The 22,533-nt window shown below is 37.9% G+C and overlaps 2 protein-coding genes across 4 annotated transcripts in view; one reads left to right on the top strand and one right to left on the bottom strand.

Moving 5' to 3' along the window:
- Positions 1 to 22,533, top strand: part of trabd2b (TraB domain containing 2B) — a 202,296-nt gene that overhangs the window by 52,875 nt on the left and 126,888 nt on the right. The window lies entirely within an intron of this gene.
- Positions 1 to 22,533, bottom strand: part of scyl3 (SCY1-like, kinase-like 3) — a 324,580-nt gene that overhangs the window by 177,848 nt on the left and 124,199 nt on the right. The window contains exon 3 of one of the 3 annotated variants that reach the window (XM_057841174.1): positions 18,741 to 18,804. The exons of the other annotated variants lie outside the window; for them this stretch is intronic. The gene's annotated coding sequence lies outside the window, so the exon portion shown is untranslated. The remainder of the gene's footprint in view (positions 1 to 18,740; positions 18,805 to 22,533) is intronic. 3 annotated transcript variants of the gene reach the window in all.

Raw genomic sequence — 22,533 nt, 5'->3', positions numbered from 1 at the left:
TGACTAATCTTGATGCAGTCACTATATGTATATACACAATAATACAATAATACTTTATAATATAAAGTAACTAACATTAGTGCAGTCATGGATTACAGTAAGCAGGCCAGTGCTGTGTTTCCATATATATTTTTATTATATTATGTATATACAGGATATATATATATATATCCCACCCCCCCCCCAAGTGGGACCTTCCATGATTCTAATACATTTAATAATAATGAAATATTATATAATTCCATTATATATATATATATATATATATATATATATATATATATATATATTTTTTTAAATGTATTATTATCATTAATTAAAAATGCACGTTGATACGACCCACTTAAAGGAAACTTCTATTTTTTAAAAAATCGCTAGAAAGTTGTATGGACTTACAATCCGCTAGCTTGTTCCCTGTTGTCTTCCGAAATACACCTGGGTGACGGCGCGTCAAGTGTTCGTTCATAGCCGACGTGCTACCGTGGTATGTGAGCTCAGCTTAGCAAAAAGAGTACACACAGTGGTGGCACCCTCCATATTTTCCTTGAAATAATTTCAGGCTCTGGCTAGTCTGGTCCGCTTTTTTGGCTTTATGCCGCTTTCACCGTGTTACCAATTCTGCCCTTCTTGGTAATTGGCTGCGTTTTCAACTGCTCGCTGCAGTGAGGAGTGAACCGGCGATTCACTTGATTCATTGTCATCCTTCATCCTCCACTGCATCAGTCCCTCTTTTTTCACCTCTTTTATCAACACCATCGTCGTTTTGGGGCTTTTTGAAGAAACTTCGGACACTCAGTTGCCTTGACATTTTTCCGAGTGAGGCCAACGACGTCATGCATCAAGACAGACAATGGTCTGGGGTGTGAATTACAACCTGTCAAAATGACAAATGGACTTCAGTTTTTTCCGTCACCGTTTTAAAAAAAACGGTCAACGACGGAAAATATTCGGTTACGCGACCCCTGCTCAGAGCGGAACTTCAAGTCACCTGAGTGTTTTCCGCTCTATGTTAGATCTGTTAATATCGTTTCTTATTGGGATGCTAATCAGGCAGCATTGACTCACGCTAGGTTAGCCACTCCGGAGCCCTGAAACTAACAAATAACTGGAAAAACTGCACTGGAATTAGTTGATTTCAACTCCACTGACTAATTAAACCACTGCTAATTCGAAGATTAAGCATTATGTCAAAGATTCTGAAGTAACCCTTAAACTCAAGGACCCTGTGTACTTTGTATATGCAATCAAAGCAATATCAAATTCATTTCTCACTGCTTTTTTTTTTTCTTGCCCAACGTTGTATTTAAGGCCCTCTTCCCCCTTGCCCAACCTCACATCACGCTCAATTTCACCTGTCAGTCGACAGGGAGGCTTTTCCAGCACTGGAACAGTTTAGACGTAATATCGCACACATGGCAGAGTTTACTAAGCGCAAATGAGACGAGGAATTAAATGTACTTAGTGAGTCGTCTTTGCTTTCCGGGAAGGACAGGCGAGAGGATGAAGATGAGAAAGATGAGACGATGCACGATGAAACTCTCGGTGGGTGGCTCACCTCTCATCTTTCTACATCTTGCGTCACTTTTCGCTGGACTGCCTCTGTGGACCTTCAGCCTTTTTTGTACCAGGGACTGGTTTCTCATGGTCCGATTTTCCGCACAAATGTTCCAAGAGATTATTCTTTCTTTGTGATCCTGTGCCAAACGATCTTCAGCTCAGTAACGATCTGCCAGTGGCAGGACGTGAGTTTTGTACCTAGACCTTAAGTGGGGATTTAACCGACTTAATCCACATCTTGAAAAAAAAAAAATCACCCTTACAGTACGGTGACTAATACTACATACTGTAGAAATGTAATATAAACAACATACAACTTGGCTTCAAACTGATCTAAGCCCGTTTGTAATAAATTGTTGATGACAAAAAAGGTAACAGTACAAAACATCGTACTCACAAGTGTTGTAAACCACCAATTTCATGATGATACGATACAATATTATTTGTACAAAGCAACAAGATGTCTCATTTCTGCAAATAAAATACAGTCGTACCTCGACATACGATCGCTTCGACATCCGACGTAAAATTTGACTCGCCATTTGTTTCTACATCCGATGACATGCTCGAAATATGACGATTTATGACAGCGCCGCAGTTTCTTTGTTTTCCCGCAAGACGGACGCACTGCGGATTTTCTTGTGAGAGAAATCAACATGGGTTCCAAGAATGTTAGTACAGGTGGTGGTAAAAGGAAAAAGGTGAGGCTTCCCATTGAAATGAAGATGGGAAGGATAGAAAAATATGAGCGTGGGTTGCCATTCGTGAACTGACTCGACATTACGGCCGTACAATGTCTACGATCTCGACGGTCGTCCTCCAACCTCCGTTCGCCAGTCTTTATAAGTTAAGGTGACAATTATTATTGTGATAACATCGCCAAAAAATTTCCAGCTTCGTCAGGTTTTAAATCATTTATTTCAGAACTTCTGCAACACAACACGCCTTCTGTCCGCGGCAGTTGAACAAAGTAAAATGTCCTCTCTCACATTGTCAAGTCAGCCACGTGGAGCGTTCAAGTACACCACGCAAAACACATCCGCCACATTAGAACCCGATTCGTTACATTATTATTGTTATTACTTTTATTATTATTCCTTTTTTTATTTAAAATGTATTTGTTTTGCTCTGTGTAATTGCTATTGGCAATTAGAGGCGTGCGAAATTTCCGCTTCTTGGATTATTCGCGATTCCTCTGTGGAAGATTCAAGAACGATTCACAAACATTCAAATTCCGATTATTGAATTATACCAGGTAAAGCGGAAATAAAACACCGTCAGCGCGGTCTCTAGGACGCAATGAGGAACGGACCAAGAGTAAATATCATGTTCAACTCATGCCGCTAGACTCATGCCGTTTGTGGTGCATCAACAATCGATTTATAATCGCATCGGAGCTTCTGAATCGTAATCGAATCGTTAGGTGCCCACAGATTCCCTCCTCTATTGGCAATAGTACCAGCTAGTATATTGTGACTAAATATTGCCATCTAGTGTATTTGTTGAGCTTTCAGTAAATGATACTGTAGCCATGCCCAAATGCATGATGGGAAGTGGAACCATGACTGTGCGTAGTGCTACCAATTGATATATCTTCTCTGCGTTGGGAAATAACATAGGGTGTTAAGAAAAAGATCAATTACTACCTTGCTTCCCCACATTGCTTCCCACAATATTTCTGATCGTAGGGAGAGGGATTGTAAGGCTTTAGCCAATTAAAAAAAGGCTCCAAAGGCTGCCAAAATTCACTCTACTCATTCTACGCTGCCTTTTAGCTCTCCATATACGTAAAATGGCGCCATTACAGATTGAGCGCGACAATGTGTGAGTGGGTCGTGCAGCGCATGCATTAATTGCATTAAATATTTCAACGTGATACATAAAAAAAAAATTAAAAAAAATTACCGCCGTTATTGGAATAAACTTGATAACCCTACCTTAAGCCTAAACTAAAGACTCTGGATGAGTGTAACATATGTCTGTAACGTTAAATACAATTAGAAAAGGATTGAATTAAAACATATCTATTTTTTTATTTAAACTCATTGGTTGCTACTGATGGTGATAGACACTAATCCATTTGAACCGGGAATGATCACGGCCAACACACCTAGTTCAAATGTATTTAACATTTATTGCCGTCAACCTCAGCCAATGAGTTAATTGTAATTCTAAGCCAGGGGTGTCCAAACTTTTTGCAAAGGGGGCCAGATTTGGTGTGGTAAAAATGTGGGAGGCCGACCTTGGCTGACGTTCTTTACGTAGAACAATATATTTAAGCAAATTTTAGCAAGCCATTCCTTTTGTCACATTTGCTTTATTATTATTTTTTAATTAATAATTTCAACAATCTCGCAACTAGCCTTTGTGGCGTTCCCTTTCGACTCTCGGGCTCTTGTGAAATACTGCTGCTGTAAAAGCTTCAAGTTGCTTCAATTTCTCGATACGTATCTTCCCTGTAATCTTGTCGTACATGTCAGTGTGTCTTGTTTGGTAATATCGCCTCAAATTGAATTCTTTAAAGGGTATGTAGCGGCAAAGGGGGTGTGAGACATCAATAGAACCGTTATGTGCCAAGATAACAAATATTGATAAAGTTAACAAAAAAATCACATTAATGAGCAATTATCGAAAATAGATCGAAAATGACGAACATTCCCGAAAGTGTTCCGGAAACAGCCGAATGGGGCGGGGACCTCATGACAAGTGATTGACAGTCGAAGCGGAGCCAGGTGCCATTGTTTTTTAATGACGAGAGAGTAGCGTTGGGGTTTGTTTGACGAAAACATCACAAAAATGGTTCAAAACTGCTGTGCTATGTGGTGTACAAATAGTTATTTATCGGAATAAAGTATCCATGAGTTCCCGAACGTGAAAAAAAAAGCTGGACTACGCAGACAATGGGTAAAGTTCGTCCGTGCAAAGAGGGCTAATTTTCTAGACACAGCCTCCGGCACACTTTTCTGTGGCGCGCATTTTTCACCTGAAAACTTCTCGAACTATGGACAAGTGAAATCGGATTTTGCTAAAAGATTGCTGCTCAAAGGAGATGCGGTGCCGACCATACACGCGCAGCTACCTAAATGTCCCGAGATATCAAGAAAGGACGATGAGTGGCAAAGGAGGCCAAGGCTGAGCAAAGGAAGGGAGCAGCCAAGCTCGAAATGGCCAGAGTGAGTACTCTTTTATAATAAAAAAATGTCACGCATTGGCTACAGGACTGGACACATGTATAAATTATCGTTCGTAAAATATATAGAACAAATCCTCTGATCCCATTCATATTTGTGTCTGTTGGCAGAGCGAAAAGCTATGATAATTGATAATTATTCTATGCATTCCTTTATTTTGCAGTCACGGTGTATCAGCTTCACAAAAAGAAATGCAAAACAAATAATTGGTGTTTCCCACACGATCTGCTGCCGATGTTTCATCAGTGTCATTGCTCCCTTCAATGACCGTTTCATTACGCTGCATTGGCGTTCGTTTGGGCTCAAATTGGTAACCTAAAACACAGATTAAAGCTTCGTAACTCTCCTCATCACCATTAGATGAACATTCGTTACGTCCTTCTACGTCGGATTCGTCGCTGAAACTAGAAACGAAATTGTCTGCCATCATCGCCGCCATTCAGTATTAAAGCACTGAGCCTTTTTCTTGTTGAAGAAACACCCCTCACTGTCAATTCTGAATTCTCTTTTGTTGACAATGAGGGGTGTTTCTTCATGAGGGAACCTGGAATATGTGCAGGATGAACACAATGCATCAGCATAAACAGCTCAAAACACCCCTAATTCTCCCCTCACTAGAAGGAATTATATTGATGCAGACAGGCGCTGCCCCCCTAGTGGCCGGTCTCATTTTCTTGTGTGTAATTACACGAAGTGGCATGATATGAATACAAAAGGCATGCGTTTATGGATAAATGATGGAAAATTAACATTTTCCCAGGGCAGGACATACCCTTTAAAAACAGTGACTGTCTCTTTGCAAATGAGGCAGACACATTTGTTGCATATTTTAGTCAAGAAATTGTCTAATTTCCATCTATCCTTGAAGCGTCGGCCGTCGCAGTCAACTTTTTTGTTGTTGCTTGTCGCCGTTTTAGAAAATTGGGAGTAAAGAGTCACACGCGGTAATGTTGCTTAGAGTGCTGCTGCCTTTTAGTGGGTAAATGAGCAGCATTTAGTGTGTAAGATACTTCATATGCTGGTAACAGTACTGCTGACCAATTTATTAAGTGTGTGTGCGGGCCAGACGTTATTGATTTTATGACAGAGGCTGGGGGCCGGATTAAATTTGACCAAGGGCCGCATTTGGCCCCCGGACTTTGGACAAGTCTGTTCTAGGCCCATCACTGTGGTCCGCAGACCAGTATTGAGAACCACTGCACCATGTGACCGAGTGTGTGATTGGCCCGCGGTTGGCGGCAAAGTTGTGCAAACAGATTAGCGGGAAGCATGTCAGTGTGCAGAGGCCCTGCCAAATGAATACGCCTGCTGTGCCGCTCACACACGTAGGATTGTGCGCTTTTGATGGGGCGGAAGGCACATGATTGACGAGCAGGTGGAGGGGGACTCTAGAACGTTTTACTGTCTTCGAATAAATACGCGTCTATTAATACACACGGATTTTAATAGGGGAGAGTAAATCACGTGGCGCTCATATTCCACAGCGTCTCTGTGGTTTGTGGCCTTCAGACAGGCAAGAAATCACAGAGTGGAAGTTATGTGCAAAAGGCCTCTGACTGCATGTTAAAAGCGCTCCTGTGCGATGTGGAAATGACACTCAGCAGCCACTTTGTTAGGTACACCTGCACAATGTAACGCGATGCCGATCGGCAAGCGCCAGGGCCCAGAATTCCTCTTTCTTTATGAAGTGGCTTTTGTTGACACTGCCAGAAGTGGTAATAATTCTACTTGATGTTCATTAGCGAGTGCCGAGTGGGTGGCTGGCAATCGGACTGTCGTCCGCACGGAGTGGAATTTTACGGAGGTGTTTCATGTATGCTGCCAACCTCCCGTAAGGAAAATAAGAGCAACACCTCAGGTCTGTTTGGTCTGTACTGCTACTATATAAATATGAATTTTTATTGACTTGCTGCATTTGAAAAGGCTGGGAAGTTCCAACCTCAAAGCGTTCCACTAGACAAAAAACATAGCTGACAACCTTGTAAATAGATCATTTGACTGTCAGCAGTGTTTATTACTAAGTTGTAGTTAATCTTCCTTACATGCATTGCACTTCATTGCTTAATACAGCAATTATATATCTGTATTAGGGCTGTCAACCGATTAATTTTTTAAATCGAGTTCATTTCAGCTTAAAAATTAATTAATCGTAATTAATCGCAATTCAAACCATCTATAAAATATGCCATATTTTTCTGTAAATTATTGTTGGAATGGAAAGATAAGACACAAGACGGATATATACATTCAACATATGGTACATGAGTACTGTATTTTTTTATTATAACAATAAATCAACAAGATGGCATTATCATTATTAACATTCTGTTAAAGTGATCCATGGATAGAAAGACGTGTAGTTCTTAAAAGATAAATGTTAGTACAAGTTATAGAAAATTTATATTAAAACCCCTCTTAATGTTTTCGTTTTAATAAAATTTAAAAATTTTCAATCAAAAAATAAACTAGTAGCTCGCCATTGTTGATGTCAATAATTACACAACGCTCATGTGGTGCTGAAACCATAAAATCAGTCGCACCCAAGCGCCAGCAGAGGGCGACAAAACACAAAAAAACACAAGTAACAAGTGGACATGACACTGTGCTGTTATTTCAATCTGTTTGAGCGGGGCATGTGCGTTAAATGCGTCAAATATTTTAACGTGAATAATTAAAAAAAATAATTACTGTCCGTATGCGATAATTTTGACAGTCCTAAACTATAGCATAATGAACATGCTAACAAGTTAACCAAACCGTCAGTGTCACTCCAAAACACCAAAATAATATGTGAAATGATATCATAATGTGTCAATAATTTCACACATAAGTCGCTCCTGAGTAAAACCCAAGCACCAGCAGAGGGTGACTAAACACCAAAAAACACAAGTAACAAGTGGACATGACATGTGCTGTCATTTTAATCTGTCTGAGCGGGGCATGTGCGTTAAATGCGTCAAATATTTAAAGTAGTCCTGTCAAAATTATCGCGTTAACAGGCGTTAATTAATTTTTTAAATTAATCACGTTAAAATATTTGACGCAATTAACGCAGATTACCCGCTCAGACAGATTTAAATGACGGTACAGTGAAACGCTCACTTGTTAATTGTGTTTTATGGAGTTTTGTCGCCCTCTGCTGGCGCTTGGGTGCGACTGATTTTATAGGCTTCAGCACCCATGAGCATTGTGGAAGTAATTATTGACATCAACAATGGCGGGCTACTAGTTTATTTTTTTATTGAAAATTTTACAAATTTCATTAAAACGAAAACATTAAGAGGGGTTTTAATATAAAATTTCTATACATTGTATTAACATTTTTCTTTTAAGAACTACAAGTCTTTCTATCCATGGATCGCTTTAACAGAATGTTAATGTTAATGCCATCTTGTTGATTTATTGTTATAACAAACAAATACAGTCCTTATGTACCGTATGTTGAATGTATATATCCATCTTGTGTCTTATCTTTCCATTCCAAAAATAATTTACAGAAAAATATGGCATATTTTATAGATGGTTTGAATTGCGATTAATTGGGATTAATTACGATTAATGAATTTTTAAGCTGTAATTAACTCGATTAAAAATGTTAATCGTTTGACAGCCCTAATTTAAAGTGATTAATTTAAAAAATTACTGCCCGTTAATGCGATAATTTTGACAGCCCTAACCTATATATAAGATTTCCATGCAAAAACGTGTTAAAAGGCAAGATATAAGTGAAATGATCAATCGTCTTGTCAAATTTTTTTTCTGGTACAGTACAACACTAAAACTGATTTATTTTGACTTCAAAAATATCAGAAAAGAAACAAGGCATCCTGTCCTCAGATCTGAAATACAAGTAGTCCTTGGGTTACAATGTACTTGACTTACGCACCGCACCCGGGCACTGTTAACATTAGTTCCGCTACTGGCAATTGCTTGTGTGTATCTACCAATTGACAACAACAACAAAAAACACACGACCTAAAATGCCTTCTTGTGAGGCACAACATTGAAAAAGTTTAAATTTGGGCTACAACAAGCTACAACAAGAAAGACATTGAGCCTATAGCCTCTGACCGGCGTTTCAATACACTTTTCCTCAACATTTTTTATCTTCCCAGTTTTGTGGAAAGTGGGTGAGATCCTTGCCCCTATGAGGATTCCTGGTGTACAGCTGAGTAGACTGCGAATCTGAGAGCAGCAGATCAATCTAACCATCATTCCGTACAGTTTAACTTGGCTGCTTGGCTGATTCTTATTGCTTCTTGATGCATATGTCAACTCACTGTGCCAGACCACCCGCAAAACAGTCCAGGCAGCATCCCATTGAGGCCGTATTTTATCCTCCAACTACTCTAGCTACATTATATGTGACTTTCATTTCTAGTGGGTAACTGTCGGGTTGAGGTCAATGAATGTTTGTGTGATCCGCCACATTTGAATAGCATTTGTTTGGATTGATTTGTATTAAAGTGCAGTTTAAAAATACATCTCACTTTGTAGTGGTTGATAAATAACGCAGTGGTAGAGACATGATGAAATGAGGAAAAATACTGTTTATGAGCAAAAAGTTGCACATTTCTAAAGTGAATATTTTCAGACAATGAAGTTATGTACTTAAAAGAAGTTATTTTCCAGAAAAATTGTATTGGGTCAAAATTAAAAGACATGACTTGAGAGGAAAGGAAAACATTTTTTATATTCATTCAGCAATAATAATCAGACTAGATTTAAGTGATATTTTTTCAAAACTGAGAGAATCAAAACAAAATAGTACATTTGTCATCATATATTTGATTAAAAAAAAAAAAAAAAAAAAAAAAAAAATCGAACAAAAAGGCTTTTCATTTAAAAAAAAGTTTAATAGAGAAATTAGTTTGTACATTTTTCATTAAGTCATCATGTACTGGAGAAAAATATTCTAAGAAAAACGTTTTTTGTTAATTTTAAAAAATGTTGCATATTTTCAAGATAAACTTTCTAATATTAGAAGAATAAAGTTGTAGATTTGCAAAATAAAAGCCTTTCAAATAAAAAAAGCCTTACAAATTTAAGAAAAAAGTTGAAAAACATTTTTTTTTATTTCAAGAAAAACTTTTTTAACATTAACATAGCAATATTACAAGAATAAAGTCACAACATTTTCTAAGAATAAAGCTAAATATATTTAAAAAAAAGTGTTTTAAGCTAACAAGTATTACTGCAGTCAGTTATACTAGTTACAGTTAGTGCAGTTACAACGTACTCGACTTATGTGATTTAGACTTTATGGTGTCATGTCCGCATTTTGTCTCTAGTGTTTGTTTTTTTTTTAGTTGTGTAAACAGTACCTTATTCTACCTCAGTGTCTTCTTTTTTTTTTTTTTACTTTACTTTATTAATATGACGTGTTCTGTCCTCACTAAACATGAAGTTGCCCAGCTTGACAGACAGCAAAAACTACCTTTGCTTTTGACAATTTGTAAAGCTGTAACACATCTGTACACTTATGTTTAAAACAACACACATTTTAACAGTAAAACACCTGATTCAAAACAATCTGTTTTCAAACGTCCATCTAGTCTGATCAATACGTCAATTTAGTAAATTAAATTAGCCTAATTTGCCTAACAAAAGTCCGCTATGTTAAAACGAATGCTAACATATTTACAATTCTCGTAGCAAATCGTTCACACATAACTCCACTAACTGTAGCTCTAAACTTGATTACAAACGCATACACAAACATAAATTAGCTGAAACAACTTACTTCGCCAGAGTAGGAACATAACTCGTTCGTAACCCAAGGACTACCTGTATATTATTTCAAATAAATGTCATAAAGTAGAGAAAATATAAGAGAAACAGTTTGTTATCTTTGTAGAAATGGCTAATGTAGACAATCTCGTAAGTATAGGTACTAATAAAAATTAAATACTCAGCATTTTGCCTCATTGACTTAAGTTTGCATCAATTTGAGGACTTGGAAGCAATACTGACCTGTTGATTAAAGGAAATATTAGTTGATTATTAGCTCATTTGCTCCCACAAACGTATAAATACGTTTTATTTTTAAGTGATTCATTGTCCCAAAAACGTATTTATAAGTCCTGTGTTTTTTTAAAAATTTTTTATTTATTTATTTTTTTTACAAGAAACAAAGAACAAAGCTCTAAACCCACTTCAAAGCAATAAAACTGGCCACTGGAGGGCAGTAGCGCATTTTGTAAGACCAGGCAACCAGATTCAACAGCAATGAACGGCCGGGCGCTGGCGGCACGATGCCAGGCGGTGCTCCGACCGAACAAAACAACCGAGAGGACGACTGGGAGGCCAGGCGCTGGACGACCGAGTAAAACAAGTGGGACCCCCAGTGCAGCGGCTCCACGGGCAAACCCTGCAGAAACGCAAAAATAATCAATCTTTGTGAGACAGACAACGATGAGGGAAAAGTTTACACGGCTGACGTGGCGACAACGGCATCATCTCGGCGACAAACCGTCATCTCTCAGAAGTCATGTGTGAATAAATTGTTACTTTGCTATCAAAAGCTCTATATATCTGGTTCTTCATGGTATTTTGTACGAGGAAAACATTATTCAGATGTTTGGGATGTAACTAATGCAAAAAATAGCTTTGTTAAGGTCAAAGTTACATTTGAAATGTATGCGTTTACAAAAAGCTAATTTTCTCAGTTTTTTCCTCAGAAATCGGAAAATTGCTCAAACTAAGCAATTTTCTAATGCTGATTTCTAAAGAATGGAAAAAGATATTAACTTACTTTTTTCTGCTGAAAGAAGAGAGTCTAATCTTTTTTTTGGTGGGTTCCATGTTTAAATAGCAATAGAACAGAATTTTTTGTGGGCCTTACAAAATCAGTCAAAATCCAGAAAAACGGCCGAGAGCGAAGGGCCTTGCTCTGGTGAAAATGGCTGGGAGTGAATGAGTTAGGATTAAAATTTTGAAATTTCGTTAAACAGGTTTTTTCATCTTGAAACATATGGAGGAATCTTTGGTAACACTTTATAATAACTATCCGTTTTACTAGTTAATAGATCATTAGTGAACTGTTGATAAATGATTTATTGTTGATTTGTGAAGTATTTGTTAACAGTTTGTTAAGCATTTACAGGGTGTTCCAATATAGTTGACCCCATTCTAAATGCCCATGCGAGTTGATGGATCTTAATAAAACTATATACACATTATGTTGAAGGTCATAAGTTTTATTGGTTAAATATACAAAGAAAAGTACAAATATTTGGTTCTATGGCAGATTTTCATAAATGTGCAACGTGAGCGCTGCCTTCAAAATGCCTTTTATTTTGAAGTGAACGGCATTTCTTAACCTGAAAAGATAGAAATGCCAAACGTTACACACAAAAACTTGAAACGTTTCGACACAAACTGTGTTTCAGGTTAAGAACACCCTGTAAATGCTTAACAAACTGTTAACAAATACTTCACAAATCAACAATAAATCATCTATCAACAGTTTACTAATGATCTATTAACTAGTAAAACGGACAGTTATTATAAAGTGTTACCGAAACTTTCATACATAAGAAAATTCTGTTTCCGGTTTGACCGTTACTCTGTATCTCATACAGAGTTGTCAATCGCACTATTGCCTTGACTTTTTGCCGCTATGTACTGTATATCTGGAAGAAATCACAGGGTTTCCATAGAATTCCTCTCCAACTATTAGCTGATTGTCAAAGGTAATGGTTTCAACACGTCGGGAGACACAAGATGCAGCCGAGCGTGCCATTGTTGACAGGAAAGGAAAAAAAAAAGTACAGTCTTTGTCGTAAAAGAGTTCACATGGGGAGTGAATTTTGGAGTGAAAACACAAGTGTTTATCATCAAATTATCATCATCATCATCCAGAAAGGTGGGGAAAACATGAAGGTCTGAAATTCGGAATTGGACCAACAGAGTTCCACTAGATTTGAGAGATGTTGGATTATTGCATATTCCTGTACCTTGCAAGACCAGAGGATTGAATTGAATATGTGTTCTACTTTTTGAGGGGCTTTATTTTTGACACACAGGAAAAGATGGGAGTATGTTGTTTTTTTCCCAATTTGGCCATTTTTTTTTGCATGCAAAAATTTTAGGTACTAGCCATCAATGTAATGACTTTTGCTATTGCTTGATACAAATGTTTAATAGTTTTAACTAGAGATGTCCCGATCGATCAGGTCCGATCACGTCATTTTCAAAATATCGTAATCGGCAAAAAAATATCGGCCATGCCTTTTTTTAATATACTGTATATTTATTTTTTAATTAAATCGTTTTTTAATTGTATTTAACGTTACAGACATAATATGTTACACTTATCCTGAGTCTTTAGTTTAGGCTTAAGGTAGGGTTATCAAATTTATCCCGATAACGGCCGTAATTAATTAAAAAAAAAATGTAATTAATTTTTTAAAAAATGTATCACGTTAAAATATTTAACGCAATTAATGCATGCACTGCACGACCCACTCATGCATTGTCGCGCTCAATCTGTAATGGCGCCGTTTTACCTACATAGAGAGATAAAAGGCAGCGTAAAATGAGTAGAGTGAATTTTGGCAGGCTTTGGAGCCTTTTTTTAATTGGCTAAAGCCTTACAATCCCTCTCCCTACGATTAGAAATATCATGGGAAGCAATGTGGGGAAGCAAAGTAGCAATTGATCTTTTTCTTAACATGTTATTTGCCAACGCAGAGAACATATCAATTGGTAGCACTACGCACAGTCATGGTTCCACTTCCCATCATGCATTTGGGCATGGCCTTCAGTATCATTTACTGAAAGCTCAACAAATACATTAGATGGCAATATTTAGTCACAATATACAAAGTTACAAGTCTTTCTCTCCGTGGATCCCTCTCACAGAAAGAATGTTAATAATGTCAATGCCATCTTGATGATTTATTGTCATAATAAATAAATACAGTACTTATGTACTGTATGTTGAATGCATATATTCGTCCGAGTTTTATTCATTTTTTTCTTAATGCATTGCCAAAATGTATATGATCGGGAAAAATTATCGGGAATGATTGGAATTGACTCGGGAACAAAAAAAAAAGCAATCGGACCGGGAAATGTCGGGATCGGCAGATACTCAAACTAAAACGATCGGGAGCAAAAAAACATGATCGGAACAACCCTAGTTTTAACAATTTAGCATATAATGAACTTAATTTTACCCTAGTATGGCGCAAAGAATGCAGAAAATGTTACTTCAAAAATTGTTTGCGCTGTAAATTATAAATTACATATAATTTGTAATTACCAATAAAGGTTTCATGATGGTGACAGTCAGACTCTGGAACAGATTACCGGTAATTATATAATTCTGTCCATTATTTCCGATAGGAAAAATTGGATGTTGACCAGATTGTACTGTTGTGGTGGGGATATTTTATAAGTGCAATTAAATAAGATGTCTTTTTAATTCTGTTCTTGCCAGAAGAGCAAAAGTTGCATGGAACAGTATGCAAGGTCTTCTGGCTCACACAGTAGCTGATGTCTCAGTGGCCTCCCGACCACAAACACACGATTGCTTACAGTTACTTGGAAGAGGGAGTACGAAAACATCCTTGGGAAGTTAGCCATATGCCGCGTCACCAAGTTTGAGAGAAATACATTATTATCTGATGACATTCTACATTTCCATTTCAAGTGATAATGGCATGCCGCGTTTAATTGGAGGCAGATTGGATGACTTATGAAAGCTCCCTAACAGCCAAGAAGTTCATTGGGATGGGAGACTCATGAGTAGGAAGATATGGAAAAGAATGATACAGTCCTGGAATACGTGCAATTATTTCCTGTAGAACATGAAACAAAGTATTTACTAAAAAACACACTTATTTGCGTGTATTACATGGCTTCTACAGGTTTCAGCAAATCTCGTGTAATGTTTTTTAATGCTACCTTTAACGCCTCTTTAAACAAATGTAATGCCCACACCCAACTGTAGACGGTTACACACACACACACACAAATTGTAAGCGCTAAACAATGAATATTCTTTATCGATGAAAATACAAATGCAACTTAAACGCAATAAACAGCTTGCATGCAACTTGTGTTCCAGTGAGAACACAAGGCTCAGGAAGGCCATGCATGCATGGAGGAGATCTAGGAGAGGAAAAAAAGCAGGTGATGGGTATTACTTTTAGCCCTAAAATTATCAACCAGAGCAGCTACCGGTACATAAGAGCGATTCCTGGGCTTAAAATAGTGCTTCTCAATCATTTTCTGTTACCCCCTCCGCAGGAAGAAGTAAATATTTCGCACCCCTTTCTGCCGCCACTGTAAATAGTATAATTTGTCTATAAATTTTTTATAAGCACACCTCTGCATAACAGTTTCCTTGTTAACATAAATGAAATTATAGATCAACTTACAATAAAGTACTTACCGTAATTTCCTGTATATAACGCGCACTTTCCCCCCCCAAAATCAACTTGTAAAATCATGGTGCGCATTATGCACGGGTACATGGATGGAGACAGGAATATATGTATATACAGTATAAAAACCAATTTTTTTTTTTTTTTTTATTGACACGGCCATGTTGTGTTTAAGAAACGTATGCAGCGATCCGTTGCCGACCATTACCGTACGTGACGTCACTATTTTGTTTCGGTAATACTTCACTCTGAAACGGCCGAATGATTTCGTCTGTGTTATATTCTGCTTTTTTCACTCTTCATAAAGCACAGAATTTAGTTTCTTGAACTCATTTGCGTCAACGTTTATTGCAGCTCCGCAACTCGGACCATAACAAATGTAACACAACACAGACTTCCTGTGTCCGTCAACTATATCTGGCCCTCGGGAAACTCAAACCCAAATAACAATAGTTCCTTTAGTTTTGTTTGTAATAGGAAAGACAAAGTCCATCAATTTGCCTGAATTTAAAAAAAAAAACCACACTCAAGGCACATTTTTTGACTATTTGATACTGAAAAATAGAATTTTAATAAAATCAATGAATGTTAAATTGAAATTTATTAGCAACATTAACTAAGTGCACAATATGCCAAACAAGAATTATACACAAAAATGAATATCACTGGACAGAGGGACAGTTTTTATTTTTTGCAGCACTTGTATCGTCCAGCATGACCGAGACCATGTCGATTGCTGCAGGCAGTATCAGCTCCTTTGCTATGGTATGTTTTCTTTTTTACCACCAAGTAATCTGGTATGCCACCTTGTATGATGCTAACAGTGCTCGCTAGTTTACTGATGTAACACTGACAAAAAGGGATTATTTTTTGGTAATATCCGGCATGTTTTCGCAAAAAAAAAAAAAAAAAAATTCAAGCACCTTATCAACGTGATTACGGTCTAATGTCTAAGTGACGTCTTCATTGATTTCGCTTCACTCTGTCCCCTGCCAACATTTTTGGACACAGTAAACATACTGGTCTTTCCTCATCTCCCACTGTATTAAAAGTGAAGCCAAACGCTACGTACGCTTTGTCATATTTCCTCGTCTTAGCTTTCGAGAGACTTCATATATCCTGCTCTTTGCTGTGTGCTCTATTTTATTGCAAAAATAGTGTGCACACTCTGAAAATGAGCGTGCCACTGCCTCGCTAATAAATTCATCCATAAAATTGAGGGTAGAATCACGACAAAAACTACCCGTCACCCAAGGGGAGACTTGGTGTATATGCTTTGCTTATGCTTGTTCTCCAATCACTTGTTTTGAAATGTGCATTTCCCCATCTTCTTTCGACAGCCATAAGAAGCAGTCAACGACGAAACACCTCCGTTTATTTCTACCTCAACTCCCTCCTTGCCCTCAAAAAACGTTGCATCTCTCAAACGTCAGCTTTGCGCCCACGCGGATAATCACAATTAGATTTAGATAAATTATGTTTTTTAAAAAAGTTTTAACTGTCAAGTTTACATAATTTCTAATGCTACGAACGTTTATTTAAATGCTTTTTAAAGCCTCAAATTTGACAATCTATTCAACGTAACACTAGGTAACTTTTCAACCTTTATAAAATATTTTCATAACATTTGTGATGATATTTCGAGTGACAACTAGTTGAATGACACCTCTTTTATATCTGGAGGGGGTCTGTATCGCTTTCACCGACAATAATTAACTTTGAGGAGGGTGGCAGGATCCCTGCCACACAAAATAAAAACTCCAAATGTGCTGAATGTTTTACGGCATACGTCACTTCCCCCTTTCCCCATTCATTATAGAGATGAAAGTCGATGGGAGCGCTTTCGCGCAAATTCTGCATAGATGGCAGAGCAACAAAAGAGACAAAAAGTTTTGTTCAAGGAGGAAAAAAAAGGGAGGTTACCAGGATAAACGGATACTCAAGATTAAACATTGGCTCGGCTTTCACTCGCTGGCATGACGCCCCCTTCCCCCTCCTTCAACCGAACTCGTCAGTGGGTGGGGCAGGGGTTTAGCCATACTAAGCCACATGGTTGCTAATCATCATACAGTATGCTGTTGTTTAGCCACAACTGGATTCATTACCTTATTACGTTTCATCTTTCACATAGTTGCTGGAAACAGAAATGTCATTTAATCAATCTGCAAAACACTACCGCTTTAGTCCACCGGCGTCGCTAAAATTGACCAAAACTGAAAAGTTACCTAGTGTTGCTTTAATTACTTTTATTGCTTTTTAATGACCCGCACAACCATGTATTAGTAAATATACCAACATATTCTGAAAATATTATCATCTTGTAGCCACTGATAAGCTGAGGTTCCAACTTGTGAATCACAAGTCAGAAAATTGTGAATGTTACCGGTGTTCTGCAATTCCTTCTTACGTGGTGAGACGTCTACACAATGCTCAGTGCGTCTGCGCGCACATCGGTTAAAAGCAGCGAGTCCTCACTATTTTTGTTTCTATTCTTTTTTTAACTACCTTTTCATTGCCTCTTAATAATTTTTGCATGTATTTTCATACTTGTAACCATTGTGTTTTCTTGTAAGCAGTGTTGATCTACGGACCACATTAGTCTCGTAGCGTATTTAAACCGTCATTATTTGATATAACCACATTTAAGTAATTTTTTAAAAGGCATTTTTAGTACATTCTTCCTGTATGCATCCAAACAAAACAAGTTGAAAGCGCACTGTAGTACTTTGGGTGTCAAATTCGCATCGTGTAGGACGTTTCGCCAATGTAGCACATTTTGGCAGAACACCGGTATTAATTTTGGCAATTATGGCAAACTTTAGGGGGTCACCATTGTTCCTTAATCCAAAGGAGTGTGGCTTGACTAATGATTTTTCCGCGTAAAACGAACGCACAACCAGCCCCATGGCGGCAGGCCTTAAACACAACATTTTCTTTGACTCCGAGTCCATTTTTCTCAGTGCCTTCTTCCACCCACAAAGTTGACACATAGGACGACTCACTTATGTGGAAATCAAAGCGGTAATTGCCTTCATTGCTCTCTCAACACATACAAATGTAAATTTATTGACTGTAGAGGAATGAAATCCAACCAAAGTTTTAAGTTAAACATCAGATCAATGACAAAAATCTGACACATTTGCACTCTTGGTTTGTTATTGCTAGTGTTGGACTGATGCTTTAAAGGTTTGATAGTCCCAACAGTGAGATGATTTCCATTTTCCTACATCTTCTACATCTGGCGATTGATAGAGCACATGGCTTCCATTTTTCAAGCCGTGTCCTCACACTTGGCAAATTACGGGCAACTGTAAATGACGCCGGCTCTACACCAACGACTGTACACAGGCTAATAATAGATTTAGCAGCATGCTGTGTTTGTGGGCGCGAGAATTTGGGAGTATTCCGACACCCACGATGCACTTTACTGATTATATTTGTGCTCTATTGCCAAGGCAGCAAGTTCTCTCACATATTTTTTCACTTCTGGATCAAAATATCTAAAGATTTGTGAGTATTTTCCTTGAATAAAAAAAAAAAAAAAAAACACTTGTGGTGTGAAGGTAGACATAATGCTTGAGAACAAAAATAATCTTACCCTCAAACTGGCTGCTGTGTGACCTGGCGTGACCCAAACAAATGCTAAGCGTCGCCCCTGGAAACTGAGACGAGAGAAAAAAAAATAAAGATTAAGCGAGGAAAGAATGAGAGAGACCGATGGAAGAAAATGTCACATTGGCTTGTGAAAAAAGAGAGAAAGAGAAAAAATTAGCTTAGCCGTTTATGACTTCAGTGACATCAGACTGATTGTAGTGGGAGGCCGATTTGAACAGCGGAAGGAATTAAGACATTATGGAGACCAACACCTCTAGTCTGATGGTGATAAGCTGTCATGTTCTCAAATTAGTAAGATTTTGTGCAGAAAATTAATGCCCCAATTGAGGGAGATTTCTTAAAACAATCTACAGCAGGGTGATCATATTTTGATTTCCCCCCCCCCAAAAAAAAGGACACTCGGCCTCGAGATACCATAAGCGGATTTTAGGGGGGGGGGCAGCCCCCCCACTGGTATCCGAAAAGCGCCATTGCATGTAACTGACTTTCCTATATATATATATATATATATATATATATATATATATATATATATATGAAAGTTGAAAAGCAATAAAACTGCAAAATGAACGAAATGAACAAAAACATTTTTATAATGGGTCAAAATTATTTTTCGAGCACCTTAGACAGTCATTTGCTTTGCTTATAATTAAAAAAAAAAAAAAAAAAAAAAAAAAAAAAAATTGGGAAAAAATGATTTGTTTTTCTTTGACCGAAAATATTTTTTTTTTTGATTGAAGCAACTTTTTGGGGGGATTGAATGATATAGACACAAATGTCCTAATCATAATATGGCCCAAACACAAAAAGGATTACTTCAATCAAAGAAAACTTTTTCAATGAAAAATTAGTTGTTCAAATGCAAAATTTTCAATCTCAAATATTTTTTCGCATTCAAAAACTTTTTCTATGATTGGATTTTTTTTATTTTTTCATTGCAGTGATTTTCTTTTCTATAAACTATATTTTTTTGAAGCAACTTATTTTTTCATGGAATATTATAGACACAAATGTCCTAGCCAAAATGTGGCCCAAAAACAATTCAACATTACTTCAATCAAAAAAGTTGCTTCAATCAAAAAAAAAAAAAAAAAAAAAAACTTTCACATGCATTTTTGAGTTTCAAATTTATTTTTGCATTCAAATACATTGAGTTTCAAATTTATTTTTGAAACTTTTTTTTTTTTAATTGAAGCGACATTCTTTTTTTTTTTGGCTGGGGTAACTACATTGGCACGACACCGGCGGGCGTACGATATTCTATGGATGACAATCTTGTTGAAAAGTATTGCGTAAGAAGCTTGATTTAGAATTCCCCTCGAGATGGGAAACAAAAATCGCTCATTGTCACCATATTATTATAAATATTCTTGTAAGTTAATTTTATTGCTGACACTGCATTTCGGGGTCATCAACATGTTGCCCCAAAAGTCAAACTCCGCCTATGCGAGATACTTGAATTTTACTCAAAAGTTCACTCAAAGGTGCGTATACCATTTTGATACTGTATGTTTAAAGTGTGCCTCTTCCGTCTGAATAGAAAAACTCAGTTTTACAAACAAAATTAGCCATGTAGTGTATGACCAAACACAATTTCAAATTCTCAGAGGCTACTCAACAGGCTTTATTCTTCCTAAAAATTCTTCCTCTGTCTTGCGGGGTGCCACAAGGCTCTATTTTAGGGCCTGTTCTCTTTGCATTTTATCGCCTACCTTTAGGATCAATTATAAAAAAAACATAATAATGTTTTTAATAATAAAAAACAGATTAGTTCTGTTGTAGGAGCAAGTTTTTTCCAGCTCCATCTCTTGGCCAAAGTGAAGCCTTTTCTTAGTCGCCACGACCTTGAAAAAGCAATTCATTGCTTAGAGAAAGGTGTCCATAAAAAAGCTACCTCTGGATCAGGTCGGCTCTTTTTCCCGTCAGTTCTCGACACTCAAGCCATCTTTTTAACTGAACATTTGTATGTTCTGCCACATCTTTACCAGTGAATTTGGCACCAGGGACATCATTTTCGGACAGAATTGGTAGGTTTAACACAGTAATCATCTCGTTCGTACACCATTTACATGCATTTAGCATTAGGGGAAAAACGCGAGCTTGACCCGCCTAGCAACAGTTGCTAACGTCATTAATATTAATGAGCAAAAGTGACGTGTTGCGTCTGGTAACGCCGTTTCAACACACGGTAATTGGTCCCATGAAAAATAATGAAAACCAGACATTTCCATGAATTTATAAAACCGGCTGGACGCCATGGACAGGATGTGACAAGTGGACATGTCCGGGTAAAAGAGGATGTTTGGTCACCCGAATCTACAGTAGCTATCTATCTTGCTAGCAAGCTATCCTGCGAGGTATTCAGCTGGCTTGATCCATGGGTTGAGGCTTCTATAAATATGTTGGCAGCATTATGATAAAGGAATTCCATCCATGTTCAACAACTGGAATGAGATTTTTAAATAAATATTGAGTTTGTTTTAAAAAGGTCATTTCCACGGTAGAAAACCAACGTTTTCTTAGCGGCAGGAAAAATAAGCTAAAAAGTGACGCCGATCTGGAAGGGTCCTTGGCTATAGCAAACGCATCAATGACTGCGGATGAAATCACTATGACGGATGTCTGTTCTGGTTCGGCTCCACTGCGGCCTCTCTGCCCACCCAGGACGACGAGACGCCAATGTGGCTCTTGTCCTTAAAAAGCAAATCAATTCCACTTTTTCCCTTCATGGAGAAACACAAATAAATTCGTTTTAATCAACCATGAGCTCTTCAGGGGCTCATCTGGAAGGAATGTAATTGAGACTGAAGGTATCCTAATATTATTCAAACGCAAATGGGCTCTCTGCAACAACGATACACCCGAGGGCGATTGAGCGGCTCCGATAGAGACGCGGTTATTCCATGTGGCTCTAAATTCTAAACGTGAGTAACAAATCATGCGAGTTATTGCAGCAAATGACTACAATAACGAGAGATCCTCGGCGCTCCCTTCCTGTCTGTCCTCTTTCCTCCGCGTGTTGGCTCCCGCCACTCCCTGGAAGTTCCTGATGCAGGGGAAAGGTTCTCCTCTGAAAGGAGATCCAAACCGCAGGAACAGGAACGCCAAGCCTAACAGGGTCTGACAGCTCGTCGCACTGAGAGGCGCTTATGTGCGTCTTTAAGGGTCGCGCCAACGGGCCAAATATCTGTTTGCGTTGGTTATGAAAAAGGCAAACATCCCTGGAGGAGCTCATTAACTCACTTTTCCTTTTTGGGGTTTGTTTGCCGGTTTTCCACGTGCATGCATGTAGGAATGTCTCCACACATTAAAAAAAATAACAGTCGCATGGTTGTTCATGTAGTCTGAATATGATAGAAAAGGATAAGTGGCTCACTTCTCTATCTCATCCAGCTCCCTCATGGCCACAACCAGCACTCTCTGCTTTGATGAGAAACAGATGAGGGGTAGTCGAGTGAAAGTCAGGAACAAAAGAGGACAGGAAGAGAAATAAAATGGACCTAAGTTAAAATGGACATAAGTCAAAGGAAGGCTGAAGGGTGAGCAGATAAAGGCAAAGCGAGGGGGTCAAGCAGGATGTAAGCGAACACGCAGCTGCTGAGAGGATGACGATAACAATTTATGTGTGTCTATCAGCTGCAACTGACACGCATGTGATGATACACGCTGACAGCTTGTTGGCTGTTTTGCCAACAGCGAAATGGTAAATCTAGAACCGTGAGTGTTTGGTGATACAAACCATCACAAGATTAACACGGCAGCAGATAGTGTCACCT

Source organism: Corythoichthys intestinalis, chromosome 7 (assembly GCF_030265065.1).
Source record: "Corythoichthys intestinalis isolate RoL2023-P3 chromosome 7, ASM3026506v1, whole genome shotgun sequence".
Taxonomy (NCBI): Eukaryota; Metazoa; Chordata; class Actinopteri; order Syngnathiformes; family Syngnathidae; genus Corythoichthys; species Corythoichthys intestinalis.
Note: the sequence above shows the minus strand (reverse complement) of the source record. Positions and strands in the feature narration are given on the sequence as shown.